General features: G+C 43.9%; 3 non-coding genes and 1 pseudogene across 3 annotated transcripts; 1 reads left to right on the top strand and 3 right to left on the bottom strand.

Moving 5' to 3' along the window:
* The first annotated feature begins 792 nt into the window (after positions 1 to 792).
* LOC124851935 lies at positions 793 to 13,108 on the top strand (annotated as a pseudogene).
* On the bottom strand, positions 3,808 to 3,928 carry LOC118114583. Its single transcript, XR_004697474.2, has one exon. It is a non-coding gene; the product is annotated as a small nucleolar RNA SNORD67 (small nucleolar RNA).
* Positions 11,750 to 11,861, bottom strand: LOC118114577. The gene has a single exon (XR_004697473.2). It is a non-coding gene; the product is annotated as a small nucleolar RNA SNORD67 (small nucleolar RNA).
* Positions 13,109 to 19,653: 6,545 nt separating the features above from the next.
* On the bottom strand, positions 19,654 to 19,758 carry LOC118114564. Its single transcript, XR_004697469.2, has one exon. It is a non-coding gene; the product is annotated as a small nucleolar RNA SNORD67 (small nucleolar RNA).
* Between the last annotated feature and the right edge of the window lie 5,553 nt (positions 19,759 to 25,311).

Genomic DNA, 25,311 nt, shown 5'->3' on the forward strand with positions numbered 1-25,311 from the left:
CAGTGAATATTAAAATATGTCAAAGCTAACAGAGCTACTCATAATGATTACCAACAAACATTGAATCAAGGGCAAATAAAGACTGTAGACAAACAGATTTTGTCTACAGTTCTATTACTGTGGTCGAAAAGATCACACACACACACACACACACATTCCGACTTTGCGTTGGCTTCCATTCATAATGGACAGCCTAACGTAATCTTTCTACCTTAACCTGAAAACAATTCACATCTGATCTTTAACCTTAACAAGGAACTCAGAAATTAAGTTTTGCCTCATCTTGACTGAGCTTTGGTCCCGTCGGGTCTACTGGTCCTGACAAGGTCAATGTTTATACTGGAAAACACCTTACAAATTAGTAGACACACAAAATCACATATTATTGATGAACAGACATTTTCTGAGATAAGATTGTATGTGTGTGTGGGTGTATTAGCTTCAAAAACATGGTCCAGTAAAAAAACATACTGTAGTGAGAACTACCATTGAGGCAGTTTTAGTATTTCAGCAGGTGTTTGTGTCATTTCACTGAGCAGTGTTGCACTTCGCCCCCCCTTGTGGTCTATTTGCGGGTGGCAACCCGACGTCAAGGTGCATTACCGCCATCTACTGTTTAAATCACGATGGTTGACAAAGATTCAAATAAAAGAAGAAAGAAAATTCACATAAAAGACAAGAGTCAAAAAGACATCAGCAGGTAATAAGTAACATGTAATACTTAAGTGTGAGGAATATAGAAATATAGAAATATATGAATGCAATTAAACTAATGTATACAGTGTATAGACAATGCAAGATATGTGCAGTGTGAGAATATGTACAGTGAATGTATTGCACATGAACCGTTGATATTGCACAGGCAGATGAATCTAGCACAGTTAAGGTTAAAGTGTTGAAGTCTGCAGTCCATAAAGGGAGGTGCATAGTTTGTGCTGGCAGCAGGCTGCTTGTACATTTGATTCAGGATTTTACCGGTTTTATCATCAGCATCTCAAGCTCCCTCTGACTCACCTGGCGTCTGTTCCTCCCTGAAGAGGCATGACTGTAAAACAGACGATCACATTCACCTTCCAAACCAAACTAAACCAAACCAGACCAAGCGTCCTGAGTGAGTCCAGCTACAGGAGAAGAAGAGTCAAACTACAACCTGCCCGGCTGTCACACACTGACAGTGAGTTTAACAAACACCTCGACTCAGAGAGAAGTGAACCTCAGTGAGTTCGGTGGAGCTGTGACTGACTGACTGTCTGTTTTCCAGCTTCACCTGGAGACTCAGCTGTTACCCAGATTAGAGAAGAGGATCTCTGCTGTGCTGTCTGCCATGATGTCTTCAGAGATCCTGTTCTTCTGTCTTGTAGCCACCTTCTGTAAGAGACTATGTGAAGAGCTGGTGGGAAGACAAACCTAGTAAAAAGAGTGTCCACTTTGTAAGAAGATCTGAGTCAGAACCACCTTGTAACCTGGTGTTGAAGAACCTGTGTGAGACCTTCTTACAGGAGAGAGATCAGAGCTCTTCACATGCTCTCACAGTCTGCACTCAGAGAAACTCAGACTCTTCCTCCCGGACCATCAGCGAGCCAGTGCTATCATCTGCAGAGATTCAGGAAAACACACACGACAAGAATCAGACCCATCGATGAAGCTGCAACAACTTTAAGAAGCAGCTTCAGAAACTCTGGAGCCCTTGAAGAAGAAGTTACAGTGTTTTGAACGTCATTAAAGTAAAGTTTGAACCAAACAGCAGAACACATTAGGTCAGGCCGGACTCACAGAGAGCGCAGATCAGGCAGTTTAAAAAGCTTCATCAGTTTCTGGAGGTGGAGGAGGCCAGGATGGCTGCACTGAGGGAGGAAGAGGAGCAGAAGAGTCGGATGATGAAGCAGGAGGTGGGTCTCTGAGCAGAGACATAATGGCTCTTTCAGACACAATCAGAACCACGGAGGACGAGCTGAGAGCTGAAAGGCGTCTCGTTCCTGCTCAAATGCAAGAGCTGCAGTGGAACAGGTCAACAGCGCCCCCTGTCGGATGACTTGTCTCAGCCTCAGGGCTCTGTTAAACGAGGCCAAACATCCTGGGCAACCTGAGCTTCAACATCTGGAACAAGATGAAGGATGTGGTCTCCTACAGATCTGTGGTTTCTGGACCCAAACTCTGCTCATCCAGTGCTCGTCACCAATGCAGAGGGATCTGACCAGTTTGAGGCGAGGAGGGGAACAGAAGCCTGACAATCCAGAGAGGTTTGATAAATACGTCTCCCAGTCCTGCATGGGATCTGGGGTTTAACTCAGGGACTCACAGCTGGGACGTCCTGGTTGGAGACAGTACACACTGGACACTGGGTGTGTCAGCAGAGCCTGTCCAGAGGAAGGGAGACAAACTGTCTGGATTGTGGAGAATATTGTTCCGTGCAGGTAAATACAAAGCAGCGTCACCATCAGCATTATCTTATCTCTCTGTGCAGAAGATCCAGAGGATCAGAGTGAAACTGGACTGGAACAGAGGAAAACTGTCGTTCTCTGATCTTGATACTAACAAACACATTCACACCTTAACACACACTTTCACTCAGAAGATGTTTCCATACTTTAACACTATAGATCATCATCATCCCTTGAAGCTGTTACCTGTGAATGTCTCTGTGGCCCAGCTGGATCAAACTGATTAGAGATAAAGATTTTATTCATCATGTTTATTTCTTCAAGAGAGAAATCACTGAATTTAAATGTTAAACTCGTTATTCTAAAGCTTTGTTTATTTCTCCTTTTACTTCTCACTCCCAGTTTTATTTCTCCTGTCGACTTTTCCACGTGTGTAAAAGATTTCATTATTTTCTGATCTTTATCTTTGGTTTGTTTTTACTTTTTCCAATGGAAAATGTTTTCTATCAGTTAGATTTTGTGTGGATCCATGAAGTCGAGCAAACTGATGAAGATCCACCTAAAACACATTTATCAATAACAGCTGATCATTGTTCACATTCAACAAACTTTATTAAAACTCAGACATGAGATATGATTCATGTTTAATCACATAAGTCTGTTCACATATGAAATAATCCAAGCATATATGAACATTTGTCTGTTTGATCTTGGTAGAAGCCAAAAAATCATACTTCTGTCTGTAAAAGTGTTTATTCAACAGCAGCCTAGAGATAAGACTTTAATATTGTGATAAAATTAATAAAAACTATGAAACAGAAACTGAGTTCTGACCTTTTTTAAGTTGAAAAGTAAATATAACATTATCTGTCATTAAGTAGGATTTAACACTCAGATAGTTTCAGGTTTTTAAATTGAGTTATATATACGTTTATTCATAGATTATTGCTAATTTAAATGTGGGACTAATGAACATGAACAATAGTTGGGCCTACATGTGAAGCCAAAGCCTGCAACCACATGTCTTCTTTGTTCTGGAGACAAAGATGAGCTTCCAGAACTCAGTCTCCCAGGTCATGTTTTGAACAACAGGAACAAAGGCTGAGTGTAATTTAGCAATATTGTTTTCAGTATAAAAATCTAACAGATTCTTATTTTATATAATTGTGTTAAAATGAGCCCGAATTAGAAATAACACCTACAAAGAACTGAAAGATGAGTTCAGATATTGAACCATTTGTAAACAGTAATTTGATATGAGATAGTGAAGACAAATTTTTAATCCACTTTAATATACTGGTTGATTTAATCAGCATCACGCAGAACTACAAGAGACGTCAGCTTCGGTCAAGCGTGCAAATAACGGCTGGTTTCAAACCTTCCCTCTAAACTTTGAAACATAAGTTGTGTAACAAAGAGGAGTGGGTGTGGGTCAGATGGCCCCTGTACTGCCCAGGTGTCCTCAGGTTGGGTTCGGACCGGGGGTCCCCGATGCCACTGCAGCGGACACCCCCGGCCTGATTAGTGCCACTCCCATCACCCTCCGCCCCGACCCCTGTCACACACACACACACACACACAAGCACCACAACACAGCTGGAGGTCTACCTTGTGTCACGTGTAGCTTTTAACCACCATGATGATCAGAATCTCTCATGTCACTCACATGGGTGTCTAGTAGTTAACATTCTGATGATGAAGCCTCAGGCAGCCGCCTCGGTGTGTTAGTGCGCACTTCTGTGTTTTTGTTTTTGGTCTTTAATTCAGTTAACTGACTCAACTCTACAGTTATTTTCACGATGAATGAACTACTTAACATCAGGGACACAACTTTCACATCTGATTTATTTCCAAGCATCGCCTCTTCCGTGGTTGGTGGATTTACTTATCAAAGGTGCCGTGGTCCTCAGTCACGCAAGCGAGACTGAGGCGGAGACGGAGAGAAGCGCTGGGGCCTGTAGTGCTGACTAGGAGAGAGGACTACGCTCGCCTCTCCCGAGTATACTCCTCTCCAATGTCCGCTCACTGTGCAATAAGATGGACGAACTGCGCCTTCTCATCAGGACAAATCGAGACTTTTCCCTTTCTTCTGTTCTGTGTTTTACGGAATCGTAGCGACCGAATCTGCACGGACTCTGCCGCACAGCTGACCCGGCCTCGGCTGTTACCCGCGGACCGATCCTCTCATAAGCAAAAGGCGGAGAGGGATTTGTTTCTGTGTAAACCCTGGCTGGTGCAGCTTCTAAACCTGCTGTGCTGAGATCTAGAGGCGGAGCAGCAGAAGCTGTGGAGAATAGTGGCTGCCTGGACAACACAGACTGGATAATTTTAGAACTTCTTCAACAGCCTGGGCAATTTACAGATGCTGTGACGTCATACATCAGCTTCATAGCAGGGACAGATGTAGGCCTAACCACGCACCGGGTGAGTTACAGCTTGTGACAAGCCCTGGTTCACAGCAAAAACTCAAAGAGCTTCCGTTTTGTAGAAAGAGTGGCCTTCAAGACTGGGGACAAGGATAGGTTCCAGACTGGCTAAATACTCGTTTGGCAAGGGGAGATTAAGAATGGCTTTGACAGTATTCAAGCTGGAACAGGCAATTTACAGCCAACGACTCCTCGTCAGTCTGGAAAGGCCTCCGGGTGATCACCGCTGCAAACCAAATCCCCGCAAGGCAGCTGGACTGAACGCTGTCTCCCCTCCACACTAAGGATGCTGTGTATCTCAGTGTTCCACGGACATCTTACTATGTGAATGCGTGGTACCTGCCTCTTCAAATCATCCACCATCATCCCGTTCCCAAAAGCAGGGGATCACAGACCTTAATGACTACAGACCAGTCGCCTGACCTCTGTAGTAATGAAGAGACCTTTGAGCGCCTCGTGCTGGCCCACCTCAAGGCCATAACCAACCACGCCTCAGGCCACCACCCGGGTTGCCTACAGAGCCAACAGGTCTGTAGGCAGCGCAATCAACATGGGACTCCACTTCATCCTCCAGCACCTTGTCCCCGGCACCCTACGCCAGGATCCTGTTTGTGGACTTCCAACTCCATTAAACACCTATCGCCCCATCTCTTCTCCTGCAGGTGGATCATGACTTCCTGACAGACAGGAAGCAGGCGCGTGAGAACTGGGCAAGCTTGTCTCTGAGCCCCGGACCATCGGCACTGGAGCCCCACAAGGTTGTGTGCTCTCCCCTCTATAACTGTCCTCTACACCAACAACTGCATCTCCAGCCACAACTCTGTGAAACTCTGAAGTTTGCAGACTGACACAACCCTAATTGGATTAATCTCAATGGGGACGAGACGCCTACAGAGAGTTGTTGACCTGGCTTCAGAGTGCAGCCAGAGGCCTGGGGCTGGGCAGCTTGAAAACTGTAGAGATGGTAGACCAGGAGGCCCAGCCCAAACCGCCCCCCCTCACCATGTCGACTCCCCAGTTAAAACGTTAGGTCTTTCAGATTCCTGGGGACTATAATTGCACAGGACCTGAGGTGGGCTGAGAACATCACCACCATCATCAAGAAGGCCCAGCAGAGGATGTTCTTCCTGCAGCAACTGAAGAAATTCAACCATGCACCACACTTGAAAGTGATGGTCGAGTTCTACACAGGATGGACGTGAGTCCATCCTCCTGCATCAATCACCGTCTGGTTCGCGGCCTCCACTGCCAAGGACAAAGGCAGACTGCGGATCATTCGGTCAGCTGAGAAAGGTCATCGGCTCGACCTGCCGGCTCTCCTACACCTGTTCCACTCCAGGACCAGGAAGAGAGCCCAGGCAAGATCATGGAATATTACATCCCAGCCACCACCTATTCCAGAGACTCCCATCCGGAAAAAGGTTCCGGGCCATCAGACAAAACCTCGCGCCACCAGAACAGTTGTTTCCCCATGAGAGTGGGGCTCACAAACAAGCCCCCTGCATCACACTGACTCTGCCGCCCCCGCACATGAACTTACTTAACTTATATATTATTGGCACTATCCCGGAACCAATCACTGCACCTTAGCACCTTATTGTTCTTTCTGTATATATTGTTGTTTTATGTCCGATTGTTGTTTTTATGTCCAAATGCACCAACCACACCAAGGCAATTTCCTGTATGTGTAAATATACTTGGCAATAAAAAGAATTCTGATTCTAACATCACCTGCGACGTTAGCAAACAAAACAAGCACGTGAGCCTCGTACATGTTGACTAAACCAGGCTTATATCGGTTAAAGGGTCAAATTTAAACCGGTTAAAAAGTGGTAAAGGAAACCGACGCGTGGTAAAACAGCTAACACGTGATATTTGTTCTTCAAATGTCTACAAACAAACAATAGCAGGTTAAAGCTAACCAGGCTAATGTTGACTCGCTGTTAGCCGGTTAGCTATGCTAGCATCTTACTTCCGCTACTAAGTAAAAACAGGATATTCCATTAAAAACTAAATTCACCACACTTAGTACAAACTAAGAAAAACAACATCAAAGTATTAGTTTTGGACTCGTCACCATTTTTAACGGAGTTTCTTTTAGTTTCTTGTCGCAGTTTCCTCTCAGAATATTCTCTTATAGCAGACATGAGCCTCGATAGAGAAGCTTGTCTGTGATTGGCTCAAAGTGTCATTGACAATGACACTTTGAATGTTTCTCCCACCAATCACAGGTTGTGTGGCTACCACGTGAACAGAGTCGCTTCACAGGGGCAAAGTGATGATGGTTAAAAATACTACTACTACAACTACTACTACTAATACTACAACTACAACTACTCCTCCTACTACTACAACTTCTACTAATACTACAACTAGAACTACTCCTCCTACTACTACAACTACTCCTCCTACTACTACAACTACTAATACTAATACATTTTCCATTCATTTTCTCCACTGACATTAGAGAAAATTCTTATAAGACGAGTGTCAAGCCTGCAAACAGGCCAAGCAGCTATAAAATTAATTGAGACCATAACAAATTTGATTCAGAGCAAAAGAATATTAGGAAAAGGGCAACAGTTACAGTGAAGAAACTACGCATCCCATAAACTACTGTCAATGAGAATATTAGCGTTGTAGAACAATTTTGTATTGTTTGTGGTTTATTTACAATTTGTCTCCATATTTTGTGACCATTTGATATTTTTCTCATAACTCTACCCCAGCCTTTCTATTTGTACCGTCTGGCCCCACACGGTTTAAGTTTGGGGTTTATTTCAATAAATATATAATTAGAGTTTGTGTTATTTGTGCATTTTTTCCCCCACGTCTCTTTTATTGTGGCCTGCATCCTATTGCTGTTATCTACAGTCGTTGAATGGAAACAAGCCTTTATATATAGTATCACGGGTTCACATGAAAAAACACTTGTTTGATTGCCAATTAGAGATTAGCATGGCTTTAGTGTTTGTGTATTTTTGATGCAACGTTTTTGAAGATGTCGTCCCTGCCCAATCATCAGCACTTTTCGGGTTCAGCTTTCATTCGCAAAAATTTTAGTAGCCAATTCAACGAATGAACAGTTTTAAGCAGTGAATATTAAAATCTTATCAAAACTAACAGAGCTACTCATAATGATTACCAACAAACATTGAATCGAGGCAAATAAGACTGGCAGACAAACGGATTTTGTCGACAGTTCTATTACTGTGGTCGAAAAGATCACACACACACACACACACACACACACACACACACACACACACACACACACACACACACACACACACACACACACACACACACACACACACACACACACACACACACACACACACACTCCGGCTTTGCATTGGCTTCCATTCATAATGGACAGCCTAACGTAACCTGAAAACAATTCACATCTGATCTTTAACCTTAACAAGGAACTCAGAAATTAAGTTTTGCCTCATCTTGACTGAGCTTTGGTCCCGTCGGGTCTACTGGTCCTGACAAGGTCAATGTTTATACTGGAAAAGACCTTACAAATTAGTAGACACACAAAATCACATATTATTGATTAACAGACATTTTCTGAGATAAGATTGTATGTGTGTGTGGGTGTATTAGCTTCAAAAACATGGTCCAGTAAAAAAACATACTGTAGTGAGAACTACCATTGAGGCAGTTTTCAGTATTTCAGCAGGTGTTTGTGTCATTTCACTGAGCAGTGTTGCACTTCGCCCCCCCTTGTGGTCTATTTGCGGGTGGCAACCCGACGTCAAGGTGCATTACCGCCATCTACTGTTTAAATCACGATGGTTGACAAAGATTCAAATAAAAGAAGAAAGAAAATTCACATAAAAGACAAGAGTCAAAAAGACATCAGCAGGTAATAAGTAACATGTAATACTTAAGTGTGAGGAATATAGAAATATAGAAATATATGAATGTAATTAAACTAATGTATACAGTGTATAGACAGTAAAGATATGTGCAGTGTGAGAATATGTACAGTGAATGTATTGCACATGAACCGTTGATATTGCACAGGCAGATGAATCTGGCACAGTTAAGAGTTAAAGTGTTAGAGTGCAGTCCATAAGGAGGTGCATAGTTTTACTGTATGAAGTTGCCTTGTACATTTCTGATTCCAGGTTTTTACGGTTTTATCATCCAACATCTCCAAGCTCCACCCTCTCCTGACTCACCCTGAGAAACGTCTGTTCCTCCCTGAAGAGGCCTTGAGCTGATAACAGGCTGATCACATTCACCTTCCAAACCAAACTAAACCAAACTGGACCAAACGTCCTGAGTGAGTCCAGCTACAGGAGAAAGTCAAGCACAACCTGCCGGCGCTCCACACGCAGCCGTGAGTTTAACAAACACCTCGACTCAGAGAGAAGTGAACCTCAGTGAAGTTCGTGGGCTGTGACTGACTTTGACTGTCTGTTTTCAGCTTCACCTGGAGACTCAATGGCTTCAGATTAGAAAGAGGATCTCTGCTGTCCATTCTTGCAGATGTCTTCAGAGATCCTGTCATTCTGTCTTGTAGCCACAGCTTCAAAGACTGTGAAAGGCTGGTGGAAGAGACAAAGAAGTAAAAAGAGTGTCACTTTTGTAGAGAAGACTTCAATGATGGAACCACCTTGTAACCTGGTGTTAAAGAACCTGTGTGAGACCTTCTTACAGGAGAAGATCTCGACTCTTCACATGCTCTCTGCAGTCTGCACTCAAACTCGGACCCTCTTCTGTGTGGACCATCAGCAGCCAGTGTGTGTCATATGCAGAATTCGTGCAACCATAGATTCAGCCCCATCGATGAAGCTGCACAACAACACAAGAAGCAGCTTCAGAGGAAACTCTGGAGCCTTGAAGAAAAAAGAAGTTACAGTGTTTTGAGCGTGTTAAAGTAAAGTTTGAACAAACAGCAGAACACATTAAGGTCCAGGCCGGACTCACAGAGACGCAGATCAGGAGCAGTTTAAAAAGCTTCATCAGTTTCTGGAGGAGGAAGAGGAGGCCAGGATGATTGCACTGAGGGGAGGAAGGAGCAGAAGAGTTGGATGATGAAGGAGAAGATTGGTCTCTGAGCAGAGACATAGCAATGCTCAGACACAATCAGAACCACAGAGGGGCCAGGCTGAGAGCTGAAGGCGTCGTTCCTGCTCAACTACAAGGCTGCAGTGGAGCAGGTCAGCAGCGCCCCCTGCTGGGGATGACCCACCAGCTGGCTCAGGAGCTCTATAGACGAGGCCAAACATCTGGACAGCCTGAGCTTCAGCATGGAACAAGATGAGGCAGTAGTCTCCTACAGTCCTGTGGTTCTGGACCCAAACTCTGCTAATTCAGTACTGCGTCTGTCTGAAGATCTGACCAGTTTGAGACGAGGGAGAGGAACAGAAGCTTCCTGACAATCCAGGGGAGTTTGATGTTTACCACTCCAGTCTGGGATCGGGAGGTTTATCGAGACTCTGACTGGAACGATCCTGGTTGGAGACAGTACTGACTGGTTACTGGGTCAGCAGAGTCTGTCCCAGAGGAAGGGGAGACAAACTGTCTGGATACTGGATAATATCGTTCTGTGAAGGTAAATACAAAGCAGGTCACCATCAGCAGTATCTGAACTCTCTCTGTGCAGAAGATCAGAGGATCAAGTGAAACTGGACTGGAACAGAGGGAGAACTGTCGTTCTCTGATCTGAGAGTACTAACAAACACATTCACACCTTCACACACGCTCACTCAGAAGATGTTTCCATGGTTTAACAGAGATCCCTTGATGCTGTTACCTGTAGATGTCTCTGTGACGCTGGATCAGAGCAGTTAGAGATAAAGATTTTATTCATCATGTTTATTTCTTCCAGAAATCTGCTGAATTTAAAAGTTAAACTCGTTATTCTAAAGCTTTGTTATTTCTCCTTTTTTACTTCTCTATGTTTTTATTTCTCACTAATAGAGCTTTTCCATGATGTGTAAAAAAGATTTCATTATTTTCTGATCTTTATCTTTGGTTTGTTTTTACTTTCAATGGAAAATGTTTTCTATCATTTAGATTTTGTGTGGATCCATGAAGTCGAACAAACTGATGAAGATCCACATAAAAACACATTTATCAATAACAGCTGATCATTGTTCACATTCAACAGAAGCTTTATTAAAAACTCAGACATGAGACATGATTCATGTTTAATCACATAAAGTCTGTTCACATATGAAATAATCAACATATATGAACATTTGTCTGTTTGTTCTTGATGAAGCCAAAATGCTTCTGTCTGTAAAGTGTTTATTCAACAGCAGCCTAGTGATGTGACTTTAATATTGTGATAAAAATAATAAAAACTATGAAACGAAACTGAGTTCTGACCTTTTTTAAATTGAAAAGTAAATATAATATCTGTCATTAGAAGTAGGATTTAACACTCAGGTAGTTTCAGAGTTTTAAAATTGAGTTATATATCTCGTTTATTCATGAATTATTGCTAATTTAAATGTTGGGACCTAATAGTTGTGAACAATAGTTAGGCCTACATGTGTGAAGCCAAAGCCTGCAAGCATGTCTTCTTTGTTCTGGAGACAAACATAGGCTTCCAGAACTCAGTCTCCCCAATAATATTTTGAACAACAGGAACAAGGCTGAGTTTAATTGCGATATTGTTTTCCAGTATAAAATCATACAAAAGAATTCATAGCTATATAATTGTGTCCCAAAATGAGCAATTAGAAATACTTACCTAGACAGAAGATGAGTTCAGATATTGAACCACTTATAAACGGTAATTTGATACGAGACAGTGGAAGACAATTTTCAATCCCACTTTAATATACTGGTTGATTTAATCAGCATCACGCAGAACTACAGAGACGTCAGCTTCCAGTCAACGTGCAAATAACAGCTCGTTTCAAACCTTCCACTCTAAACTTTGAAACTTGTAAGTTGTGTAACAAGAGAGTGGGTGTGGAGTCAGATGGCCCCTGTGCTGTGGTGTCTCCAGGTTGGGTTCGGACCGGGGTCGATGCCACTGCAGCGGACACACCCCGGCTGATTAGTGCCACTCATGCCTCATCCGACCCCTACTTCCACACACACACACACACACACACACACACACACACACACACACACACACACACACACACACACACACACACACACACAGCACCACAACACAAGCACCACAACACAAGCTTTGTGTTTACCTTGTGTCCACGTGTAGCTTTTAACCACCATGATGATCCGAGTCTCTCATGTCACTCACATGTGGGTGTCTAGTGACGGTTAACATTCTGATGATGGCGCCTCGAACGGCCGCCTCGGTGTGTTGGTGCGCACTTCTGTGTTTGTTTTTAGTCTTTAATTCAGTTAACTCTGACTCAACTCTGATTATTTTCACGATGGACGAACTACTTAACATCAGGGACACAACACCATCTGATTTATTTCCCAACTTTCTCGCCTCTTCCGTGGATTTAGTGGATTTACTTATCAAAGTTGCCCTTTGGTCCTCGGTCACGCAGCGAGACTGAGGCGGAGACAGAGAAGGAAGCAGCGCTGGGGCCTGGTGCGCTTCAGGAAGAGAGGATCAGCTCGGCTCCAGTATACTCCTCTCCAATGTCCGCTCGCTGCCTGTCAGATGGGCCGAACTGCGCCTTCTCATCAGGACAAATAGAGACTTTTCCCCCTTTGCTTCTGTTCTGTGTTTCACGGAATGTGTTCAGCCTGAATCTCACGGACTCTGCCGCACAGCTGACCGGCTTTCAGCTGTTACCCGCGGACCGATCCTCTCACGCAAAGCAAAAGGCGGAGGGATTTGTTTCTGTATAAACCATGGCTGGTGCAGCTTCTAAACCTGCTGTGCTGAGATCTAAGAACTGGAGCAGCAGAGAAGCTGTGGAGGAGCTGCGTGACTGCCTGGACAACACAGACTGGGACATTGTTAGAACTTCTTCCAACAGCCTGGACGAATTTACAGATGCTGTGACGTCATACATCAGCTTCTGTGAGGACAGATGTATTCCAACGCACCAGGGTGAGTTACATCAACGACAGAGCCCTGGTTCACAGCAAAACTCAAAGAGCTTCGTTGGAGAAGAGGTGGCCTTCAAGACTGGGGACAAGGATAGGTTCAGACTGGCTAAATACTCGTTTGGCAAGGAGATTAAGGAGGCCAAGCAAAAGTATTCCAAGAAGCTGGAACAACAATTTGCAGCCAACGACTCCTCGTCAGTCTGGAAAGGCCTCCGGGTGATCACCGGCTGCAAAACCAAATCCCCTGCAAGGCAGCTGGACCAGACGCTGTCTCCCCCTCCACACTAAGGTACTGTGCTGTCTCCAGTGTTCACGGACATCTTCACTGGCTGAATGCGTGATACCTGCCTGCCTCAAAACATCCACCATCATCCCCGTTCCCAAAAAGCAGAGGATCACAGACCTTAATGACTACAGACCAGTCGCCCTGACCTCTGTAGTAATGAAGACCTTTGAGCGCCTCGTGCTGACCCACCTCAAGGCCATAACCAACCACCTCCTCGACCCTGCAGTTTGCCTACCAGACCAACAGGTCTGTAGACAACTGATCAACATAGAGACTCCACTTCATCCTCAGCACGCAGATCTCGGCACCTACGCCAGGATCCTGTTTGTGGACTTCAGCTCCGCATTCAACACTATCGCCCCATCTCTTCTCCTGCAGGTGGATCACTGACTTCCTGACAGACAGGAAGCAGCGCGTGAGGCTGGGCAAGCTTGTCTCTGAGCCCCGGACCATCAGCACTGGAGCCCCACAAGGTTGTGTGCTCTCCCCTCTACTCTTCTCCCTCTACACCAACAACTGCATCTCCAGCCACCTCTGTCAGAGCTCCTGGGGTTGCAGACCGACACAACCTAATTGGATTGTTCTCCAATGGGGACGGAGCCGCCTACAGAGGAGGAAGTTGACAGCTGTCTTCCTGGTGTTGTGAACTTCCTGGAGCTGAACGCTTAGAAAAACTGGCAGACTTCCAGGAGGGCCAGCCCAAACCACCCCCTCACCATGTGCGACTCCCCAGTTAAAGAGTCAGGAGTCTTTCAGATTCCTGGGGACTATAATTGCACAGGACCTGAGGTGGAGCTGAGGCTGCCTACCATCATCAAGGAAAGGCCCAGCAGAGGATGTTCTTCCTGCAGCAACTGAAGAATTCAACATACCGCAGAAAGTGATGATCCGAGGATTCTGCGACCATCATTAGTCATCTCACCTCATCAATCACCGTCTGGTTTGCTGCCTCCCACTGCCAAGGACAAGGGCAGACTGCAGCCCGGATCATTCGGTCAGCTGAGAAAGGTCATCGGCTCGACCTGCCAGCTCTCTACACCTGTTCCACTCCAGGACCAGGAAGAAGGCAGAGCAAGATCAGCTACTGATCAGCTTCCATCCCGGCCACCACCTATTCCAGGACTCCCATCCGGAAAAAGTTCCGGGCCATCAAGACCAAAACCTCGCGCCACCAGAACAGTTGTTTCCCCATGGCAGTGGGGCTCACAAACAAGCCCCCTGCATCACACTGACTCTGCCCGCCCCCACCATAATTTATAATATATATTATTGGCACTATCCCGGAACCAATCACTGCACCTTAGCACCTTATTGTTCTTTCTGTATATATTGTTGTTTTATGTCCGATTGTTGTTTTTATGTCCAAATGCACCAACCACACCAAGGCAATTTCCTGTATGTGTAAATATACTTGGCAATAAAAATAATTCTGATTCTGATTCTGATTCTGATTCTAACATCACCTGCGACGTTAGCAAACAAAACAAGCACGTGAGCCTCGTACATGTTGACTAAACCAGGCTTATATCGGTTAAAGGGTTAAATTTAAACCGGTTAAAAAGTGGTAAAGGAAACCGACGCGTGGTAAAACAGCTAACACGTGATATTTGTTCTTCAAATGTCTACAAACAAACAATAGCAGGTTAAAGCTAACCAGGCTAATGTTGACTCGCTGTTAGCCGGTTAGCTATGCTAGCATCTTACTTCCGCTACTAAGTAAAAACAGGATATTCCATTAAAAACTAAATTCACCACACTTAGTACAAACTAAGAAAAACAACATCAAAGTATTAGTTTTGGACTCGTCACCATTTTTAACGGAGTTTCTTTTAGTTTCTTGTCGCAGTTTCCTCTCGAGTCCTTCTCTTCCTGTTTGAACATGAGCCTCGATAGAAGCTTGTCTGTGATTGGCTCAAAGTGTCGTTGACAGTAACATACAGATATTTCTCCACCAATCACAGGTTGTGTAGCTGCGTGAACAGAAGTCATGCAAGGGCAGAAAGTGATCAGTAGTTAAAATACTACTACTACAACTACTACTACTAATACTACAACTACAACTACTCCTCCTACTACTACAACTTCTACTAATACTACAACTACAACTACTCCTCCTACTACTACAACTACTAATACTAATACATTTTCCATTCATTTTCTCCACTGACATTAGAGAAAATTCTTATAAGACGAGTGTCAAGCCTGCAAACAGGCCAAGCAGCTATAAAATTAATTGAGACCATAACAAATTTGATTCAGAGCAAAAGAATATTAGGAAAAGGGCAACAGTCTGATGAAGAAACTAAAGCATCCCGCAAACTACTGTCAATGAGAATATTAGCGTTGTAGAACAATTTTATTGTTTGTGGTTTATTTACAATTTGTCTCCATATTTTTGTGACCATTTGATGTTTTTCTCATAACTCTACCCCAGCCTTTCTATTTGTACCAGAGTCTGGCCCCTGGGTTTAAGTTTGGGGTTTATTTCAATAAATGCCTGTTGAGTTTGTGTTATTTGTGCATTTTCCCCCACGTCTTTTATTGTGGCCTGCATCCTGTTGTATTTATCTACAAAGTCATTGAATGAAACAAGCCTTTATATATAGTATCACCAGGTTCATGAAAAACCACTTGTTTGATTGTAGTTGATTAACATGGCTTTAGTGTTGTGTATTTTGATGCAACGTTTGAAGATGTCGTCCCTGCCCAATCATCAGCACTTTGGTTTTCAACAATTTCATAAAAATTTTACTTGGCCAGAAATTTCAACAGAATGAACAGTTTAAGCAGTGAATATTAAAATATGTCCAAAGCTAACAGAGCTACTCATAATGATTACCAGCAAACATTGAATCAAGGGCAAATAAAGACTGTAGACAAACAGATTTTGTCTACAGTTCTATTACTGTGGTCGAAAAGATCACACACACACACACACACACACACACACACACACACACACACACACACACACACACACACACATTCCGACTTTGCGTTGGCTTCCATTCATAATGGACAGCCTAACGTAATCTTTCTACCTTAACCTGAAAACAATTCACATCTGATCTTTAACCTTAACAAGGAACTCAGGTGGTTTTACCCCTGTCTGGCTGAGCTTTGTTCAAATCAGGTCTACTGGTTACAATAAAGTCAATGTTTATGGAAAACACCTTTTAGGTGGTAGACACAAAATCCATATTGTTGATGAACAGATATTTCTGAGATAAGATTGTATGTGTGTGTGGGTGTATTAGCTTCAAAACATGGTCCAGTAAAAGCATACTGTAGTGAACTACCATTGAGGCTGATTTTCAGTATTTCCTTGAGTGTTTGTGTGTCATTTCACTAAAGGCAGTGTTGCACTTTGCTTCTTGTGGTCTATTTGCGGGTGGCAACCCGGCGTTAAGGTGCACATTACCGCCATCTACTGTTTAATCACGATGGTTGACAAAGATTCAAATAAAGAAGAAGAAATTCACGCAAAGACAAGAGTCAAAAGGCATGTGGTAATAAGTAACATGTAATACTTAAGTGTGAGGAATATAGAAATGAAATGTATGGATATAATTCAAACAATATATACAGTGTGTAGACAGTAAGGAATGTGCGGTGTGAAGATATTCTTACAGTGAATGTGTGCACATGAACCGTTGATGTGCACAGGCAGATGAATCTGGCACAGTTAAGAAGTTAAAGTGTTAGAGTGCAGTCCATAAGAGTGCATAGTTTGTACTGGCAGCAGAGCTGCTTGTACATTTGATTCAGGTTTTACGGTTTATCATCCAGCATCTCAGCTCCACCCTCTCTGACTCACCTGAGAAAGCGTCTGTTCCTCCCTGAAGAGGCGCGGGCTGAAGCAGGCGATCATTCACCTTCCATTAAACTAAACCAAACCGGACCAAACGTCCTGAGTGAGTCCAGCTACAGGAAGAGTCACACTACAACCTGGCTCACACTGACCGTGAGTTTAGCAAACACCTCGACTCCAGAGAAGTGAACCTCAGTGAAGTTCGTGGGCTGTGACTGACTGACTGTCTGTTTTCCAGCTACACCTGGAGACTCCAATGGCTTCCAGATTAGAAGAGATCACTGCTGTTTCTGTCTGCCATGATGTCTTCAGAATCCTGTCATTCTGTCATGTAGCCACAGCTTCTGCTTAAAGACTGTGTGAAGAGCTGGTGGGAAGACAAACTAGTAAAAGAGTGTCCACTTTGTAAGAGAAGATCTTCAAGGTCAGAACCACCTTGTAGCCTGGTGTTGAAAAGACCTGTGTGAGACCTTCTTGCAGGAGAGATCAGAGGCTCTTCACATGCTCTCTGCAGTCAGCACTCAGAAACTCAGGCTCATGTCTGGATGTCAGCCAAATAGTGTGTGTCTGCGAGATTCAGACTGACCACAGATTCAGACCATCGATGAAGCTGCACCACAACACAGAAGCAGCTTCAGACTCTGGAGCCCTTGAAGAGAAAAGTTGCAGTGTTTTGAACGTGTTAAAGTAAAGTTTGAACAAACAACCAGAACACATTAAGGTCAGGCCGGACTCACAGAGACGCAGATCAAGGAGCAGTTTAAAAAGCTTCATCAGTTTCTGGAGGAGGAGGGAAGCCAGGATGGCTGCACTGAGGGAGGAAGAGGAGCAGAAGGGAGTGGATGATGGCAGAGGGTTGATCTCTGAGCAGAGACATAACGGCTCTTTCAGACACAATCAGAACCACAGAGAGACAGGCTGAGAGCTGAGGGCATCAGTTCTGTCAAGGCCAAAGAACACAGTGAGCAGTTCAGCAGCGCCCTGCAGATGATCCACAGCTGGCCTCAGAGGAGCTCCTGATAGACAAGGCAGAAGCATCTGGGCAACCTGAGCTTCATCTGGAACAAGATGAAGTGATCTCCAGGTCTCATGGTTCTGGAGCTAAACTCTTGCTCATCCAGTACTCGTCCTGTCTGAAGATCTGACCAGTTTGAGGCAGGAGAGGAACAAACTTCCTGACATTCCAGAGAGGTTTGATCATTACGCCCAGTCCTGGGATCTGGGGTTTAACTCAGGGACTCACAGCTGGGGCGTGGTTGAAACAGTACACGCTGGACACTGGGTGTGTCAGCAGAGCCTGTCAGAGGAAGGGAGACAAACTGTCTGGATACTGAAATAAGGTTCCATGAAGGTAAATACTCAGCAGTGTCACCATCACAGGATCATCTGTTCTCTCTGTGCAGAAGATCCAGAGGATGGAAGTGAAACTGGACTGGAACAAGGCGAGAACTAGCATCGTTCTCTGATCCTGATACTAACAAACACATTCACACCTTCACACACACTTTCACTCAGTGTTCCATACTTTAACACTACAGATCCCTTGAAGCTGTTACCTGTGAATGTCTCTGTGACTGGATCAAACAGTTAGAGATAAAGGAATTTTATTCATCATGTTTATTTCTTCAAGTCATAACGAATTTAAATGTTAAACTCGTTATTCTAAAGCTTTGTTTATTTCTCCTTTTACTTCTCACTCATTTACCATTTCTCCTGTCTGACTTTTCCACGTGTATAAAAGATTTCATTATTTTCCTGATCTTTATCTTTGGTTTGTTTTTACTTTCAATGGAAAATGTTTTCTATCATTTGATTTTGTGTGGATCCATGAAGTCAGGCAAGCTGATGAAGATCCACATAAAAAAACACATTTATCAATAACAGCTGATCATTGTTTACATTCAACAAACTTTATTAAGACTCACACACATGAGACATGGTCAGCTGTTTAATCACCACAAAGTCTGTTCACATGTAAAATAATCCAGCATATAGCATGAACATTTTAGTCTGTTGAGTGTGATTCAGGCCAAAAATGATTCTCATCTGTAAAAGTGTTTATTAAACAGCAGCTGATGATGTGACTTTAATATTGTGATAAAAATAATAAAAACTATGAAACAGAAACTGAGTTCTGACCTTTTGAAATTGAAATAAATATAACAGGCTATCATTCGTGAGTTTAACCTCGAATAGTTTCAAGGTTTTAAATTAAGATTCCTGTATCACAGTTTCATTATTGAATTATTGCTAATTTGAAAGTGTGGGACCTAATAGTTGTGAACAATAGTTGGGCCTACATGGCAAACCAAAGCCTGCAACCACATGTCTTCTTTGTTCTGGAGACAAACATAAAGGCTTCCCAGAACTCAGTCTCTCACAGCTCATGTTTTTGAACAACAGAACAAGGCTGGAAGTTTAATTTAATCATTGTTTTCAGTGTAAAAAATCATACAAAGATTCATATTTTATATAATTGTGTTAAAATGAGCGAATTAGAAATAACACCTGACAGAAGATAAGTTCAGATATTGAACCACTTGTAAACAGTAATTTGATACGGGAACAATTGGAAGACAATTTCAATCCACTTTAATATACTGGTTGATTTAATCAGCATCACGCAGAACTACAAGAGACGTCAGCTTCAGTCAGCGTGCAAATAACAGCTCGTTTCAAACCTTCCACTCTAAACTTTGAAACTTGTAAGTTGTGGCTACCCAAAAGAGAAGTGGGTGTGGGTCAGATGGCCCCTGTGCTGTGGTGTCCTCAGGTTAGGTTCGGACGAGAAGTGCGATGCCACTGCAGCCCGGCTGATTAGTGCCACTCATCGCCTCCACCACCGACCCCCTGTCACTGCCAAGCACCACAACACAAGCACCACAACACAAGCTTTGTGTTTACCTTGTGTCCACGTGTAGCTTTTAACCACCATGATGATCCGAGTCTCTCATGTCACTCACATGTGGGTGTTCAGTGACGGTTAACATTCTGATGATGCCTCGAACGGCCGCCTCGGTGTGTTGGTGCGCACTTCTGTGTTTGTTTTTAGTCTTTAATTCAGTTAATTGAGACTCAACTCTGATTCTTTGCCATGATGGACAGAACTTCTACTTAACATCAGGAACACAACACACCATCTGATTTATTTCCCAACTTTCTCACTTTCTTCCATCCAGTTTATTGATTTCACTTATCAGGTGCATTGGTCCTCGATCACGCAGCGAACGAGGCGGAGACGGAGAGGAAGCGCGCTGGGGCCTGGTGCGCTTCAGGAAGAGAGGACTGGCTCAAGCTCCGAGTATACTCCTCTCAATGTCCATCCATAACTGCATCAGATGAATGAACTACGCCTTCTCATCAGGACAAATGGAGACTTCCCTTTCTTCTGTTTGTGTTTACGGAATCGTAGCTGACGAATCTACACGGACTCTGCCGCACAGCCCTGACCCGGCTTTCAGCTGTTACCCTTGGACGATCCTCTCATAAACAAAGGCGGAGGATTTGTTTCTGTATAAAACTGCTTGGCTGGTGCAGCTTCCACCAAACCTGCTGTGCTGAGATCTAAGAACTGGAGCAGCAGAGAAGCTGTGGAGGAGCTGCGTGACTGCCTGAGACCCAACACAGACTGGGGACATTTTTAGAACTTCTTCCAACAGCCTGGACGAATTTACAGATGCTGTGACGTCATACATCAGCTTCTGTGAGGACAGATGTATTCCAACTCTGCCTGGGGTGAGTTACAACAGCGACAAGCCCTGGTTCACAGCAAACTCAAAAAGGAAACCGTTTGGAGAGAACAGCCTTCAAGACTGGGGACAAGGATAGGTTCAGACTGGCTAAATACTCGTTTGGCAAGGGAGATTAAGGAGGCCAAACGACAGTATTCCAGAAGCTGGAACAACAATTTGCAGCCAACGACTCCTCGTCAGTCTGGAAAGGCCTCGGGTGATCACCGGCTGCAAACCAAATCCCCTGCGAGGCAGCTGGACCAGAGCTGTCTCCCCCTCCACACTGGGTACTGTGCTGTCTCCAGTGTTCCCACGGACATGTTCACTGTGAATGCATGATACCTGCCTGCCTCAAAACATCCACCATCATCCCCGTTCCCAAAAAGCAGAGGATCCACGGAGCCTTAATGACTACAGGCCGTGCCCCTGTTCCTCTGTAGTAATGAAGACCTTTGAGCGCCTCGTGCTGACCCACCTCAAGGCCATAGCAACCACTCCTCGACCCACCTGGTTTGCCTACAGAGCCAACAGGTCTGTAGACAACGCAGTCAACATGGGACTCCACTTCATCTCCAGCACTGCAGATCTCTCGGCACCTGCGCCCAGGATCCTGTTTGTGGACTTCAGCTCATTCAGCACTGTAGCCATCTCCTCACAGGTGGATCACTGACTTCCTGACAGACAGGAAGCAGCGCGTGAGGCTAGGCAAGCAGCTCTCTGAGCCCCGGACCATCAGCACTGGAGCCCCCTGAGTTGTGTGCTCTCCCCTCTACTCTTCTCCTCTACACCAACAACTGCATCTCCAGCCACCCCTCTGTCAAACTCCTGAAGTTTTGCAGGCGGCCCACAACCCTAATTGGATTGATCTCCAATGGGGAGGACGAGGAGCCGCCTACAGAGGAGGAAGTTGACAGCCTGGCTTCCTGGTGCAGCCAGAACTTCCTGGAGCCTGAGCCTTTAAAAAACTGTAGCAGACTTCAGGAGGAGCCCAGCCCAAACCACCCCACTCACCATGTGCGACTCCCCAGTTAAAACAGTGGGGTCTTTCAGATTCCTGGGGACTATGGTGCACAGGACGCAGGGTGGGCTGAGAACATCACCCCACCATCAAGAAGGCCCAGCAGAGGATGTTCTTCCTCACGGCAACTGAAGAAATTCAACATGCACTTGAAAGTGATGGTCGAGTTCTACGGCCATCATTGAGTCCATCCCCTCACCTCATCAATGCCGTCTGGTTTGTGCCTCCACTGCCAGGACAAGGGCAGACTGCAGCGGATCATTAGGTCAGCTGAGAAGGTCATCGGCTGCGACCTGCCGCTCTCCTACACCTGTTCCACTCCAGGACCAGTAAGAGAGCAGGCAAGATCATTCACTGATCAGCGCCCCACATCCCGGCCACCACCTATTCAGAGACTCCCATCCGGAAAAAGGTTCGGGCCATCAAGATAAAACCTCGCGCCACCAGAACAGTTGTTTCCCATAGCAGTGGGGCTCACAAACAAACCCCCTGCATCACACCTGGCCCTCTGCCCGCCCCCCGCACATAATTTATAACTTATATATTATTGGCACTATCCCGAGACAATCACTGCCACCTTAGCACCTTATTGATTTCTTTCTGTATATATTGTTGTTTTATGTCCGATTATTTGTTTTTATGTCCAAATGCACCAACCACCGTAATTTCCTGTATGTGTAAATATACTTGGCAATAAAAATAATTCTGATTCTGATTCTGATTCTGATTCTAACATCACCTGCGACGTTAGCAAACAAAACAAGCGTGAGCCTCAGCATGTTTGACTAAACCAGGCTTACTCGGTTAAAGGTTATTAAACGGTTAAAAAAGTGAGTAAAAGGGAAACAATAGCGTGGTAAAACAACTAACCGTGATATTTGTTCTTCAAATGTCTACAAACAAACAATAGCAGGTTAAAGCTAACCAGGCTAATGTTGACTCGCTGTTAGCCGGTTAGCTATGCTAGCATCTTACTTCCGCTACTAAGTAAAAACAGGATATTCCATTAAAAACTAAATTCACCACACTTAGTACAAACTAAGAAAAACAACATCAAAGTATTAGTTTTGGACTCGTCACCATTTTTAACGGAGTTTCTTTTAGTTTCTTGTCGCAGTTTCCTCTCGAGTCCTTCTCTTCCTGCTTGAACATGAGCCTCGATAGAAGCTTGTCTGTGATTGGCTCAAAGTGTCATTGACAATGACACTTTGAATGTTTCTCCCACCAATCACAGGTTGTGTGGCTGCCACGTGAACAGAGTCGCTTCACAGGGGCAAAGTGATGATGGTTAAAAATACTACTACTACAACTACTACTACTAATACTACAACTACAACTACTCCTCCTACTACTACAACTTCTACTAATACTACAACTACAACTACTCCTCCTACTACTACAACTACTAATACTAATACATTTTCCATTCATTTTCTCCACTGACATTAGAGAAAATTCTTATAAGACGAGTGTCAAGCCTGCAAACAGGCCAAGCAGCTATAAAATTAATTGAGACCATAACAAATTTGATTCAGAGCAAAAGAATATTAGGAAAAGGGCAACAGTTACAGTGAAGAAACTACGCATCCCATAAACTACTGTCAATGAGAATATTAGCGTTGTAGAACAATTTTGTATTGTTTGTGGTTTATTTACAATTTGTCTCCATATTTTGTGACCATTTGATATTTTTCTCATAACTCTACCCCAGCCTTTCTATTTGTACCGTCTGGCCCCACACGGTTTAAGTTTGGGGTTTATTTCAATAAATATATAATTAGAGTTTGTGTTATTTGTGCATTTTTTCCCCCACGTCTCTTTTATTGTGGCCTGCATCCTATTGCTGTTATCTACAGTCGTTGAATGGAAACAAGCCTTTATATATAGTATCACCGGGTTCACATGAAAAACCACTTGTTTTGATTGTAGTTGATTAGCATGGCTTTAGTGTTGTGTATTTTTGATGCAACGTTTTGAAGATGTCGTCCCTGCCCAATCATCAGCACTTTCGGGTTTCAGCTTTCATTCATAAAAATTTTACTTGGCCAGAAATTTCAACAGAATGAACAGTTTTAAGCAGTGAATATTAAAATATGTCAAAGCTAACAGAGCTACTCATAATGATTACCAACAAACATTGAATCAAGGGCAAATAAAGACTGTAGACAAACAGATTTTGTCTACAGTTCTATTACTGTGGTCGAAAAGATCACACACACACACACACACACACACACACACACACACACACACACACACACACACACACACACACACACACACACACACACACACACACACACACACACACACATTCGACTTTGCGTTGGCTTCCATTCATAATGGACAGCCTAACGTAATCTTTCTACCTTAACCTGAAAACAATTCACATCTGATCTTTAACCTTAACAAGGAACTCAGAAATTAAGTTTTGCCTCATCTTGACTGAGCTTTGGTCCCGTCGGGTCTACTGGTCCTGACAAGGTCAATGTTTATACTGAAACTTACCCTTTACAATTAGTAGACACACAAAATCACATATTATTGATGAACAGACATTTTCTGAGATAAGATTGTATGTGTGTGTGGGTGTATTAGCTTCAAAAACATGGTCCAGTAAAAAAACATACTGTAGTGAGAACTACCATTGAGGCAGTTTTTAGTATTTCAGCAGGTGTTTGTGTCATTTCACTGAGCAGTGTTGCACTTCGCCCCCCCTTGTGGTCTATTTGCGGGTGGCAACCCGACGTCAAGGTGCATTACCGCCATCTACTGTTTAAATCACGATGGTTGACAAAGATTCAAATAAAAGAAGAAAGAAAATTCACATAAAAGACAAGAGTCAAGATCAGCAGGTAATAAGTATTACTTAAGTGTGAGGAATATAGAAATATAGAAATATATGAATGTAATTAAACTAATGTATACAGTATATAGACAGTAAGGAATATGTGCAGTGTGAGAATATGTACAGTGAATGTATTGCCACATGAACCGTTGAAACTGCACAGGCAGATGAATCCTGGCACAGTTAGGTTAAAGTGTTAGAGTGCAGTCAGGGGATGCATAGTTTGTACACTGGCAGCAGAGCTGCTTGTACATTTGATTCAGGTTTACCGGTTTGCTCATCCAGCATCTCAAACTCACCTCTCTAGCTCACCTGGGCAATCTGTTCCTCCCCAGAGGCCACTTAGGCTGAAAAACCAGGCGATCGTTCCTTCCGACCAGACAGACCAGCCGGACCAACGAATCCTGGTGAGTCCAGCTACAGGAGAGAGAAAGTCAAACTACAACCTGCCAGCGCTCCACGTGGTTGCAAACACCTCGACTCAGAGAGGAAGTGAACCTCAGTGGTTCGTGGAGCTGTGACTGACTGTCTGTTTGTTGCAGCTTCCTCTGGAGACTCAGTAACTGAATTAGAAAGAGGATCTCTGCTGTCCCGTCTGCCATGATGTCTTCAGAGATCACCATTAAGCTACTGTCATGTAGCACAGCTTCTGTAAAGACTGTGCTGAAGAGCTGAGTGGGAGAGAGACAAACAAGTGAAGTGTCCACTTTGTAGAGAAGATCTTCAAGGTCAGAACCACCTGTTAGCCTGGTGTTAAAGAACCTGTGAGACCTTCTTAGGAGAGATCAGAGCTCTTC

Source organism: Hippoglossus stenolepis, chromosome 1, assembly GCF_022539355.2.
Source record: "Hippoglossus stenolepis isolate QCI-W04-F060 chromosome 1, HSTE1.2, whole genome shotgun sequence".
NCBI lineage: Eukaryota > Metazoa > Chordata > Actinopteri > Pleuronectiformes > Pleuronectidae > Hippoglossus > Hippoglossus stenolepis.